We start from the raw sequence: 11,982 nt of genomic DNA, 5'->3' as shown, positions 1-11,982 counted from the left end.
CAAGACTATCTGAGTAATTCCCAGCACAGGAACTATTCTGGGCTGTGCTTTTTGATTGACATGTGCTTGATGCCAGGGCTGCAGGAAGAAAGGCAGGTAGGCAAGGGGAGTAGGGAAAGGATGGCTCGAGCTGTGGGAGGCTTCCTATTCTCCCACAATTTGCTGCACTTGTTTAGACTCAAACATCTAAAGGGTGCCAGAGGATGGCTGTGAAGTGGAACATGATTTTCAGGAAATAATATAGGTACACTGGCTTACTAGCTGCATTTTATATCATTCAGTCCACCTGATAGGGCTGTCTGGAATATAGGGCATATGCTGGGGATGTGGGAAGCAGCTTTTGGGTGAAGAGTGGAAGGTGGAGAAAGGTGCTGTTTTTTGGCCTCGAGCCTGAGCTAAAAAAAGTGACTTGAATAGTTAAAAAGGGGTCACAGAGAGAGAAAACTGCTACACTGGATATATCTCTATATGCCATATAAAATAGATAAATTTTTTAAATTTTTCTTTTGTTTTTTTTTTTTTTTTTTTACCTGTCAGCTCTGTATCCTCTGCTTTCAGGAATGTATGCAAGAGAACCTTGTGCTATGGATGGAGTATCCAGTGTCACTTTCCAAGAGTGCTACCATGTCCTCTGTTGTGAAGGGTCAGAGAAGAGGAGGACTGGATCACTTTGTGTGTGTGCCTGGCTATGTTTACTTTAATTGTGCGAGGTGAGATGTAGTGTCAGGACCCTGCAGGGTGGTCTAGCTGCAGCCCATCATTTAGAAGCTGATGCATTTGGCTCCTCCAGTTGCTGTGGGAAGCAATGAGAAGAAGATATCTCAGGATACCACTTCTGAAGACCCAGTTTTCTTTGATTGGGAAACCCCTTGGACTGGACTTTACCACTGAGTCTGATGGTGCTGCCAATGATGGCAGCAGCAGTTCCTCCATCCATTGCTATTGTGATCTCACTGGAAGATGGTACCTTGGGAGTAGGAGAAGAAGCTCCTAAGCTGCAGTATTTTGATTTCCAGGCCCTACTCGTCATTTGGGAGACTCTGCAGTACTTCCCTTTGAAGATCCAGTTTAGCACAGCTTAGTGCAGATACTTATGCTGAGCTGGGATGGATGGTCCCTGACCCTGGACCTCAATATAAGCCATCTTGAGTTTCTTTAGTATGTGTATACATGCTCTGAAAATCCACCACTTCGCCATACCTGGAAACTTCCCAGTAAACAGGTGGAATTAGACAGAGCTGAATAGGCTTGATTCTAGTCTAGCTTCTCAGGCATAAAAAAGACCTATCTTCCCATGCCCTTCTGTGGTCTACAGGTTCTGGCAGCTTTCTGTCTTTGAGAAAGTGACTGCTTTGCAGTGGACTATAAACATCAGGCTGTGTTTATAAAGCACAGCCTGTGTAGTGTGAAATCATACAAGGAAAGTGAGCAACAGAAGACAGTGTAGATCAAAAATGCCAAAATGGTATGGTCTCATCTGGAATACTGAAAGGAAACATTCCCTGTAAATTTCTGAATTATGCCAGTGAATTATTTAGAAAGTGAAATATGCCAATAGAAATATGCTAAACCTCTGCCAAAAAAATAATAGGAGTTTATTACCATAGACTACAGCATCCAGTTTCTGGGAAATGTTCCTAAAAATACTGGATATGTCAAGGGAAAAGGTAAGATAAACCCAACTTGATACTGAATGGTACCAAGGGATATAAAAGAACTCTATGAATACTATTATAAGAGCCTCAGAACAAAATGTTATGTCAGCATTTACATTACAATTGCTTTTATGAAAATACAGAGTGGATTAACTAAGGAAAGTCTAAAATAATCTGAAACTCACAGTTTTAGAATGAGAACTGTATGTAAAAGGGGGAAAACCCCAAACACAAAGTATAAATAGAACAAAGGCTAAATCTGAGCATGGCATTCTGGATGAAGAGGCACCTGACCTCCAGAGAAGAGAAGGAAGTCAGCATCCTGCCTGTCCAAGGAAACTTCCCTCCTGCAGACCCTTTTAACCTCAGCTGAAGTCTTATACGTGAGAGAGTTGGATCATAAGCCTAATCAATTTTTAATAATTTCTAGGGCATACTGGTGTTTGGGTAAGGTTAGCATTTAAGAAACATTTAATTGTGTTTTGCAGTCCTCAACACATTTCATAGATTGTAACATTTATGACAACTACAGGCACAACAACTATTGCTTTTGTTATAGCCTGCAGAAACTAGGTTAGGCTGCTGATAGGGAAAAGAAAGTGTTAAGCATCAGCATTTATGTAGTCCTAATTGGATTTATCTAATTGTATGTATCTCTTGTTGTTCAATAAGCACTGTTCCATCATTCTTCCACTGGCTTTAAACAGTCCTCTTTTCTACTAGGAAAGAATAAGCCTAACCAGAACTGAAACTCTTATTATATACATGATAGATGTGTGACTTGGCCTACATAACTCATAGCTTGTTTAGTGCTAAAGTAGGGCACAGCTAAAGAGAGAAGAGAATTAGGCAACAAATGGAATAAATGTCTCAAAACATTCCTCTGAAAAATTCCCAGGCTTTTCTTTGGATTTGAATCAGACTCTGGAAAAAAACATGTGGTGATGAAGCTATGGTTGACAGAAGTGACTTCTGAGGCGAAAACAATTCAGAACATTTTATACTGTCCTTTGTTATGTTAATTTCTGTAGGAAACCTGCACGAGTGAGTTGCTGATAACTTCCTTCTAGGATTGCTGTTGAAAAGGACCCTACAAATAGTCTGAGTGACTCAAACTGGCCAAATTACTACAGCCAGCATTGTCAGTGATGGTATATACAAGAGGTTTACTCTGGTAAAATTAAAGAAATTCATACCTTTAGGATACAGTTTGATGTTACTGATTTTTTCTAAATCCTGAATGTTTAGATTTAATTAGTTATATCATACATTTTAAAAAATGAAATAATTTATTCTATGAATACATGAGATATTAGATGAAATGAGGACAATACCATTCATAAAAACAAACAAAAAATTACTTCATCACAATTTTAAATCAATAGTTAAATTAATAATCTCTATCAATTTTTTATATTACCCATAATAAATTCAGTGTGACAAAAATGTATTCATCATAAGCAATACTACAACTATTGCTAGCAAGAGTGTAGTTCAGAGAAAACTGCAGCTAAATCTTTCTTTGTTTTCATTTCATTATTCAGTTAACAAGATCAAAACAGGAGGCGAGTAGCAAATTTCTATGTGAGGGGATCAGCTACTCAAATATCTGTATTATTTAGTTCAGAGTTATGAGATCTGATGGAGGGTTACATCTCTCACATCTATTTATGGAAGTCCAGCTTACTTCAACAGTACTGAATGGGCCTTTCATTATTATACACTCTCTTGGTGAATAGTACTTGATGACTGAACCAAGAAAGAAAAAAGACGATCAAGATAAAGTAAATTCATCAAACAAACTAGAAAATGTACAAAAGTAACACAGGGCAATGGAGTATGGTGATACTATTTATCATGTTATAAAGTTAGTGCATCTAGATAAGGTCCCAAAGTCTGAATTAGAAGACGGTTCCTTTCTGCTGACCTTCTGAAGCAGTTTAGTTTTCAGAATTCAGAAGTATAAGAGTTTAATATCAATACTGAATTATTCTGCTGCAGCGAAGGTATGAGATTGTGGTTTGTCTCAACGCAAATGTGATAAAGTTGTCTGTTTCTACAGACTCTTCAAACCTTAAATGATAGTACATTCTCTCTTACTCATTTCCTCAAATGGCACTTTTGCTGATTGTAAACAATAACCTTTTAGAAAGACTGTTATGCTAATGCATACCTCTTTAGTAGCTTCCTTAGACATTGAGTAAATAGATAAATAAGTTTGCTTGAAACAGAAGGATTTTTATCAAGGCAAACTCATCAACTGTTTAGATTCATCAGATGGTGTGATTTAACTGTCTTGCTCCCAAGGAAAATTATCAATAATCTATCAATCTCATCTTTTCTCTCAATTGATTTTTAATGCTGTTGGAAAGGGGAAAGAATATAGAAGAATCATATTCTTTTTCCTGGAGAGGTTAATTTTCCCGTGCTGCTTGGATCATATACTTCATCTACTTCAGTCTAAGAAATGCTTGTTTCCTGTCTAGGACGTTTTATCAACAGACACAGTGAAGCCAGTACAGGTGTTCTGATAAGGTGTAATCAGAGTTGGCTGCCTTTCCCAGATTAATCAAGTCCTGGTAGAAAAAGACTACAGCAAAAAATATATGGCTTTGGGTGAAACCATCCTTGTATCTTGTAGGAGACCATGTGATGCGGTATCCTGTGGATTGTCTTTTCTCTGTGGTTTAGGCTTGGTATTTTGCACCACAAAATCTGCCAGAGCACTTCAGCAAAATTCTAAGAAATCTGTCTGTTGTGGTTTTTTTTCTTTTTTTTTTTTTTTTTTTTTCCTTTTTAGTATCATTTTTATTTCTTAACATGTCTTGCTGCTAGTAACATGAATGCTGAATTTATCAGTGGAACTATCTCATACATATTGAAGTGGTAAGAGCTACTTTTCCACTTGCAGAATGACAGCACCATAAAGGCAATCAGCATTTTCAGAGTTAACTATCACCTGACTCAGTGCAGGTTGTGGCAAGCATCTTTGGAAGACAGAAGGAAGGCTAAAAATGTCTTACACCTAGGACAGTCATTATTACAGAAAATATCTGTCATGCTATTGTGGCATGATTGCATTTCATGACATTTGTGAGACATTCTAGCTCTGAGGCTGATGTAAGATGTTCAATATGCCTGCTGACTTCAAGCAACCTGAGATTTGCCAATATTTTGCTAAGTGGCCACAGTAAGATTTAAAAGGGCGGTTTGACAGAACATGAAATCATGCAGCTAGAAAAGGAATAATTGCTTTGGAAAATTTCAGCATGTCTGTGTGTCTCAATACAAAGATACTTTTTTTTTTTTTAACTAGAATTGTCTAGAAAATATTACTTAAAAAGTGGGCTGCCACAGGAATTGCTCTGACTAAGCTAACGCAAGGACTGGAAGTAAGGACTGTAATCAAAAGACCAAGATCAAGAAGCAAAAGCCCAATCAAAGGCAAGGTAGGAGCATGCCCAGCACACAATTCAGCTGCCAGTAATCCTAGCAGTTCAGTACTACAAGGCAGGTCCTGAGACGGCTTGTGGGGCAGATATGAGTAGAACTGCAGGCTGATGAGTACAGCAGTCATGACTGGTCAGCTGGGAGCCCAAACAGGGCCCCAGGACAGGGACTGCTGCATTTATGCTTCTGGTGTAAAGGCAGTGCACTGAGTAATACAGCAGCAGTGGAAACAGCATGGATACCTATCAATCATTTAGGCTTAAAGGCCAGGCTTTATTTCTCACACAGTTTGGTCAGGTTATCAAGATGTAGGAGATTGGCTTCTGCCAGAATGCTGTCTGATATTCAATAATCCATGCAGAGCATAATTGCAACTGACAGTTAAGTTTATTCATAGAAGTTCTTATTATTTTCTGCCAGAGTGAGATTATAGGTCTACTACTAGGAAGACTGAAAACCTGACAAAGAGATTTACATTACATGGACAGGAATAATTTTTTTTCTGTATTGTCAAGAGGCTTGTGCTGCAAACCTGCTGATATTTTGATCAATAGTGCACTCTTGACACTTAAGTCTTTTGCGATGAAAGATGCAAGATCTCTTTGAGTACTAAAGATCAGTCTTTCCCAATAAGTTTTACAGTGTAACATAGCATAGCTACTTAGCAAACATCTCTGCAAAATTTGTCTCATTTTTGACTGCTATCAAGCACCATATTATCATGAAAATAAATGTCCAGGTTCAAACAAAAAAGTACATGCAGCTATCATTTTGAGAAGAAGGTGGGGAAAGGATTTTGGAGAAAATAGGCTGTCTATATTTATGAAGCAGTCACTTCTGCATCACATCTACTCAAATTCTTTCTCTTACCATATCCAGACACATTTCCAAGCATTTAGTTCTTTCTCTCAGCATCATTTGCATTTACAGCGTTAACATTTTCTCCCACAGGCACCATTTGTAGGGCTTCTCTCAGTTCAGATCCGATTGCTATCCATTGTTGCTATTAGGAAGGCATCAGGTTTCCAGTTTAACATGCTAGTGATGAATAAAAAAAAAAAATCATATCTGAATAGGAATATTCAGGCTTATATTTATGCTCTGTAATCTTGATAAATCTGGTACATTTAATTTCTCTTTATTCAGCATACACCCAAAGTACATGCTGTACTTCTGGGCTTCCCTGCCTCCAATAAAAACATCCACATTATTGTTGATATAAGACCTGTATATCAGTGTTTCAAGGAAATAGAAGATTTTTTTCCTACAGCGTGTAACAGCATAAAAGCGAGACAGACTACGCAAGATTATCAGAAAAATGTGCTTGGATTTGACAGCCAGGCTCTCCACCATGCTTTGCTCCGTGAAGAAGAATTAAAATATTGGAAAGAGTAAAATTTCTTCTGCTGGAATAGCTGCATTGTTGGCTTGTTTTGGGAGAACTGTTTAAACTGTGATATCATTCTTTGTCTGCTTAGGCACTGCATAAATGCAAATATAACAGATCTCTTATTTTGTTTGAGGAACAAGTTTATATTCACTGGTAAATGCATGAGACTTATGTAGACAACTTTATGCATACAGACAGACTGTGATAAAAGAAGCCAAGTGCCACTAATAAATCTTTGTAGTAATGACCAGGCCAATGCTAAACACTAGGAAATATCATTTGGATTCCATAATCTTTAATTCTGCTGAGGCTTTGAGCAAGTATGCCAACCATGATGAGTAAATAGTTGGTTTTGCTTTGTTTTAATCATAGACAAGCTGTGAGATTTCACATTTAAAATAATTCACTGCAGAAATGTGACATAATTGTGACATCTAGTCTTACTGAAAATAGACATGTCTAGACTAACTGTGGTGCAGGAAAAAGCCCCACATAGTAACAATAAAATAATTATTTTTAAAAAGCTGTTGATAATCTACTTGTCTATTTAGACTTTGTTTTTCAACTTGCTTATTTCATTCAAAAAATTAAAGGTGACTGCTCCATGCACCCAATTCTGTTAAGGTTTTATGTAGTACCTGACAACAGGTAGCAGTAATACAATTCCAGAATTTTGGCCTTTTACTCAGAGAGATCATTAAGAACAGTGGAAAAGGAAAAGTTTTACTAAGATTTATCAAACTTGTCTCCCTATATTGCAAGATGAATAGTTTCAGAACAAATACTGTCCATATCTTTTCAGATGTCTGTCCTAGGGTCAAGCTTTGGAACTGCCCTTTCAACAACTATTTGAAAAGAGAAATAATCTGTTTCTATTTATTTTGTCTGAATTTTGTGGTTTTCAAATGTATTTTGACTTATTATTTCCATTACAGAACTCAAGTTGTTTTAAGATAGATTATCTAATTTAGTTCAGTTTCACTAATTTTTATACTTCTTGGATAGTTAGACAGATGATTTATAAACTGCATGAGTGAAACAATCCTGAATGATCAGAACGATTCTGTTGTCCAATATGATACTCAACTTCCTTCAATTTATTCTGCATGCTTTCCAATGTATTGCGTTTCTTTCAAAAAAATAGTAAAAATCCAGAAAAAATAATGCTATGTTTATCCATTATGACAGTTTGAATTCAAAATTCACAATGTTCTCTTCTTTGGTCCTGAAGAAGTTGTCCCAAAAGGTTTAAGCTGCCTCAAGAGCATCTTAGCTCTGCAGAGGCAGGATACATTCAAAAACCAGAATTATTGGCAGTTTTCTATTAGTCACTAGTGACCAAAACAATTCAGGGCCCAGTAATGAATTTAAGTATTGCATGTTTGATGGTTGCACACAATCCAGCCACACCTGAAATTCAGATCACTGCATCCCTGGGTTAAAACTGTGAGTAAATGTACCTTTATTTGCCAGTTAAGCTGCTTTACAACAAAGGCATTGTTTTAACATTCATCTTGAAACAATATAAACCTATGTTCTCTTGCTTCTGCCAGAACATTTCTGCAATCAAAGGGACAGTCAGATTCAGGAACCCAGCTGGCTTGAAAGAAATTATTTTTTGTTTCCTTAGGTATCAGCTGCATTGGCTGCCTGATTGCACTGACCATGCACCATCATGATCTCCAATGCTGCAGTGCAAGACCTGTGATGTGAATTCAGGAGTAGAGCAAACAGTAAGACTGACTCTGATAGAATTAGTGACAAATAAGATAAACTGTATAATTAAGGGCCTGAATTCCCACCTTCTGTGAGCTGTAAATGTTAGTTATCACTCTTTTGAAATTATGTAAAGGTGGATAGGCTAGCCCTTGAATATCGGTTCACATATTGATTAGCATTAGCACTGGTAGAAATAAAACACACAAAAAGAAAACAGCTTGTCCTGAAATAAAGGGAATGAGAATTTTCTGTTGAGAAACATATTATCTAGCCAAAGATTTACCGTCTCAGCTTAACAGAGAAATCAGTTCTGGAATAAAGCTATACTTTCTCATCTAGGAGACTTTTTTGAGGCAGTATCCCTAACAACTCTTTTGTGATGACAATAAAAAGAGTTGCTCTTCCTGCTAAATGATAAGAACTTCAAACCCACTAATTCATTCTCACTCCATACTTACCACTCTCCTTTATCGTAAATTTAAAAAGTATTCAGAAAATATCACAATTGCCCTCTTCCTCCCCGTAAGAATAATGCTATTCAATTAAGTAAATTATAGGAACAGATCACTTATGGTTTCTAAAACCAGAAACTAATGTCACTCAAATTACTAAGTACAGAGCAATTTTCAAATGTTTTCCTTCTAGTTTAGTGTTTGTGTAACTGAAGTAACAGTTTAAATCTACTTTAAATCTTAATAAGGATCTTGATTTAAACCTGAAGTTAAATTCTAGAACTATCTCTCATTCTATGTACTACAAAATACTCACTTTAATAAGTCAATAGTCTGCTGTGTAGCGTATATCTTATAAAACTAAAAGAGAAAAAATACATTAATGATTTATATTGTCATTATTATTTAGAAAATTACATTACATATACTTTCACCAAATTATGTGCTCACTTACTTGGCATCAAAGAATATCGTCAATGGCAAATAGATGGGAGTTTTTAGTTTGTAGGACATCAATAAGTTGCATATCAAATACAAAGCAACAGCCACAGTTTATATGCACAATTTTGTTGTAACTGGAAGCACAGAAATACTCCATAGAACTCCATAATTCAGTCTCAGTGTTTTTGCTGTGCAGTTCAAATGCATAAGTGTGAATATCATCTTAATCTGCAATTCTATCACAAACCACCAATACCTTCCAATTCTCATTCAAGCTTGCAAATATCGTAAAACTTGTTGAAGGTACATTCACTATTGGTATTTAGTTGAAATTATTCCTTATCCAGTTGATACACATCAAAATAAAGCTTCCTCTGAAGGGTAAAGTACGGCAAGATGTGCTCTTGTATGAGCATACTGTCATTAAAGCACTAAAAAGGTCGTCATAAAAACATCTTAAATTACTTTCCTTCATGGAAAAGTTCTAAGTCCATGCTTGATCATTTTAAATTTCTGCCATTGAGTGGTCCCATCTATTTCTGAGGTCCTGGTATACCTGATTTATATATTCATGCTCATCTGCTCCTTTTCAGTTGTTGCACCACTCTAAAGGACAAACTTTGTTATCTCCATTTTCTCTGTCTCTTAAGCAAGCTTTGCTAGGGTCTTCTAGCATTAAAACAAAGAAAGCTATGAAACACAAAATCAGCACAAAGTCCTCAAAAAGATTTTTCTTCTGAAAGGCAGATCTTGGTCCTAATAATTACAAAGCCAAAGATTCATACCTCCAGCATCTGACTTCAATGAAGAGAATTGAATGGTTTCCTTCTGTGATGACAAGCATGAGCAGGCAAATTATATCAATTTCTTACAAATGCAAAGACTAAAATGATACAACGTGAATTTCTGTAAACAGACCAGATACCTGTGTTACTTTTCGTCACCACACAGAGTGCCAATAGAATCTTGTGTCTTGCTGACACTGGCAATGTGGTCATGGAGCAGACATGGTCATGTTGACAAGCATGTGATTGATAGTGATGAAATTAGCATGCTGTGAAGAAAAAAGCTATAGAACTCCTTGTTGCCTCCAGCAGAGAGGAGAATGGGAGATAATTTCCTCCTCATCATTCACATATTTTTCCTCACAGCAGAAAGAAAGAGATGAAAGGGCTAAGGAGCTAGTTAATCATTGACTGAAGAAAGGCAACATCACCAACAGAAAAACACAGATACAATGTCAGGTTGTTATCATAACTACTTAGTGATTCCTGCTTAATGCCATTTGATAAGAACCTGAGGACCACCTGAGTTAAGGATAGTTGCAGTATTTGCTTCTAATCTTCTCTGCTGTGGTGGTGAAGGACACTACACTTATTAAATCTTTTCATGACAAAGGACAATATTTTCTCAAAAATCTCAGCACTGTTCCTTATTTAATGCGGAAAAACAACATTCAGTAATAAGAGTGCTCATGTGTCCTCTCTCTTCTACAACTTTCAAAATCACTAGCAAATATCAACCACATATTACAGAAAAACAATTATAAATATGTTGCGGTCTTGCAGAATTAATAAAAATGGGCAATCAAGTAGAAGATAGACATCTGATTAATGCCCTTCTGATGGTGAAGTTTCACAGTTAGCTTAACATTATTAGTTAGCTTATTTAAACCTATAGGTTTAATAACGTATAGGAAAAATAGGCTAATAAATGCCGTCTCTGTGAAAAATGGTGCCTGTCCTTTATCAAATTACTGCAAATCAAAGAAGAAGGAGCAAAATGATAGGAAACTCAGCCTTACTTGTTCTGCTGTCAACAGAAGAGCTGCTTTTTTTCCTCCTACCTTTCCCTTTTTTCTTGCAGACTAAAACTCTAAAACATTTTAACTGTGGGACACTGTATTACCAAATTCTTCCTTTGTGCATCTCCCACAGGAATTGTGGGGCCATCTTCACCAGAACTGTATAAGTAAGGCTAGAATCTTTCTTTTTTTTTTTTTTTTTTTCCTAAATAGTGACACAAAGTAGTGGAGTAATGCAACCAAGTATTATGCCTCCCTACAATGTAGGTCATGTACTTCAATGGTCATATAAGGTTGTTGCAATATGTTCCAACTTGTAAAGAAGTTGTTGGTTTTGGTTTTTTGCTTCTTGTTAAGGTAACACTTCAGCATCCTACAAGAGTCCTTGCCCAGGGGTATTGCTGCCCAGCAGCCCTTAGCAGGCTATCTATCTTGCTGACAGAGCTGGATACATGACAAATCAGTTTAAACTTAAAAATGGGTTGCTGGGAGGAAGTTCCAAGGTACTTGATGAGGTGATGAACATTCTTTCTGTTTTCCAATATATAACAGTATTCTCATTCTGCACTTAAATATCTGTGATTCCCAGAATGGTTTCACAGTTGTTGATAATTCTGAGAATAATCCGAATAATGTTATATTCTTTATCTATAATTAAATACTTCCTTGCTGTTATGCTTTTTAGTGAGGGAACTTAGTCCATTTGGGATATTTGGAGATGCAGAAAACTGACTGTACATATTTAGGAGATGTAACCCTACTATTACAAAATAGTTCTGATCACTGTATTTCTTGAGAATTGAATGACTCTGGAAGAGGGCCCCAGAAGTTCTGTTCTACAATGCTCAGATTCTCTTTCCTTAGATCAGACTATGCATTACTTTTAAAGCCAGTGCTTCACTGTTTACAGTAGAAACTTCTCTGTCTTTGCTTTATCTGTTCTTTGTGCTGAATCAGCTTTTATTTTGAGAATAAAATACATGTATAGCAGATACATTGTTCATTTTTCTCTTGTGCATTTATTCTAATTTTTTTAAGGAATGACCACATATTAGAGACATGACTGAGTAT

Source organism: Pseudopipra pipra, chromosome Z (genome assembly GCF_036250125.1).
Source record: "Pseudopipra pipra isolate bDixPip1 chromosome Z, bDixPip1.hap1, whole genome shotgun sequence".
Taxonomy (NCBI): Eukaryota; Metazoa; Chordata; class Aves; order Passeriformes; family Pipridae; genus Pseudopipra; species Pseudopipra pipra.
The sequence above is the reverse complement of the archived record's forward strand: the minus strand, read 5'-3'. Positions refer to the sequence as shown.